This window comes from Pteropus vampyrus, unplaced genomic scaffold (assembly GCF_000151845.1).
Source record: "Pteropus vampyrus isolate Shadow unplaced genomic scaffold, Pvam_2.0 Scaffold27, whole genome shotgun sequence".
In the NCBI taxonomy this organism is placed as follows: domain Eukaryota; kingdom Metazoa; phylum Chordata; class Mammalia; order Chiroptera; family Pteropodidae; genus Pteropus; species Pteropus vampyrus.
Genome location: NW_011888808.1, coordinates 177,277 through 179,471, shown reverse-complemented (window position 1 = coordinate 179,471; position 2,195 = coordinate 177,277). Strand labels below are relative to the sequence as shown.

Genomic DNA, 2,195 nt, shown 5'->3' with positions numbered 1-2,195 from the left:
TGCCACCATGGAGGGCTACAGCAAGTGCCACCTGGGGGAGCTTCCACCCCACGTCTTCGCCGTTGCCAACGAGTGCTACCGCTGCCTGTGGAAGCGCCACGACAACCAGTGTGTCCTCATCAGGTAACCAGCCACCCACGAGGCTGGCACAGGGCTGGAGGGGGCACCGTTGGAGACCCAGCATTCCACACCCACCTGCTGGTGGCTCCGCCAGCAGCGCTGTCCCGCCCAGCTTCTCAAACACAAGACCTGCTGAGCACATGCATGGAAAAAAAATGTACAGGTACCTGAACACTCAGATGGAATTTTCCGTTTTCAATAGCTCAATAGCTCCAGCTGTCAAGAAACACGAAGGGCTCACTTAGAAAAGCGGGCTGTACCACGTTTATTGGCTCTTGTCCTTGGAATAATTACTCCGTTTGTTTGTTTGTTTCTTTTTTTTAATTGTCTTAATTATTCTTCGGTTTATTCAGATTGTGAGGCACAGTCCCGTTGACTTCCAGGAGTGTTGCATAGTTCTTTCCAATTAAAATGTTTGATGTTCTAGGGCACTAGGTAGAAGGCTTGCGTGTTTGAACAAGCTTCTGGTTTTCTCTACTATAACATGATTACTCTAGATGGAATCTCCCAACTGAAGAATTTTTAGTGATTTTAAGTGGCTACTCCCCAAGCGTACCTTTGAATTGGCTACAGAAAAGGGACTGTTACGTGTCTGTTAAGGGACCGTCAGAAGGGCATGCTTATTTTAATTTTCTTAATGAGACAGAGTCTTGATATATTTATTTCAGCTTGATCTTATTTATTAAAATTAAACTACCAGAAGCCCACTATCAAAACTTTTGTTCTACGGCCATGCCACCCTGAACAAGCCCGATCCTGTCTGATCTCGGAAGCTAAGCAGGGTTGGGCCTGGTTAGTACTTGGACGGGAGACCACCTAGGAAGACCAGGTGCTGTAGGCATAAAACATTTAAAAAAAATAAGGGATTGTAAGCTGACAAGGTCCTTGCAATCTGTGAAGTCAACCAAGAGTCACCTTGCCTTAAAAAAAAAAAAAAAAATTATTACTAGGAACCATCTAAAACAAATTGCATCTATTTCTTTAAAAATAGTTCTTAATTTCTATGAATTCAAATTGGCCTCATCACCTATAGCCTAATGACATCCCATTGGATCTTCGCATTTACTTATATCAGAATCCTGTTCTAGCGACAATCAGAACACCCTTGGATGGTCTCCAGGGCAGACAGATGTCACTTGCCCTGAGGTTTCCATGGAGTCTCCAGGCAGTTCATTCGTTTGTCTCCGGCATTCGCTCGTGGAGCATGGCGGTTACTGAGAACCAGTAGTGTGCTAAACAGAATGGCCAGAGTGAAAGACGATTTTGACATCTGTTTTAGATGCCCTTCTAGTCCCAACTTGTGGCAAAATAATTATACTATTTCAAGAGGAAGGGAGTGTTTGGATGTGGGGAGGATGACAAGACTCTGCCTCACCATCGGATTTCCAGTTCAGTGGAAGCCAGGCCCGGGAGACAGATGGACAGCCATATGGCAGCTTAGCCCCCCAGCCAGTCAGGTTTGCTAACACGGAAGCCCCACATTAGACCCACCTGCTTGTGGGTGCAGGCAGGTAACTGGTGGCCACAGTCACTGTGGGAAACCAGGTCCCAGATGGCGAGGCGCAGACCAGCCCTTTCAGTTCACCTGTTGGAGAAGCCACTTGCGCTCCTGTGGTGGGAGGTGGGGCAGGCATGCGGGGTGGGTGCGGGGGGACCCCTCATGGAAACTCCAGGGAAGGGAAACAGAGGGGCCCCAGCAGCATATTCGGGAGGCACTCACACTGCCCTTGCCACTCACACTGTGTGGTGTCTGATTGAAGATGGGTAGGAAACAATGACTAACCCGTGCATTGGACACTGTGCCAAGAACTTTTCAGGCATCAACTCACTGAAACCTTCTGACAGCTCTTCGGTGTGCTATGTGCTGTCTACAGGTGCCACACAGAAAAATATAGTCAGGGATTGTGTTCTTACTGAATTTTTACTCGCAACTCTCATTCATGGGTCCTTGCTTTTGAAACAAATCAGAATTATATGAATATGAAAGACAGAACAGTGCCTTTCTCATTCCCGTTTCCTCCCCCCCCCCCCTCAGCCTGCCTCTGTCAGCCTCTCTCTTTAAGGGGAAGGAAACA

General features: G+C 47.6%; 1 protein-coding gene and 1 non-coding gene across 2 annotated transcripts in view; both read left to right on the top strand.

Annotated features, from left to right (window-relative positions):
- The window catches only part of MYO10 (myosin X), a 207,480-nt gene that overhangs the window by 101,729 nt on the left and 103,556 nt on the right, over positions 1-2,195 (top strand). The gene's annotated exons all lie outside the window — the stretch shown is intronic.
- LOC111737496 lies at positions 843-961 on the top strand. Its single transcript, XR_002779454.1, has one exon. It is a non-coding gene; the product is annotated as a 5S ribosomal RNA (ribosomal RNA).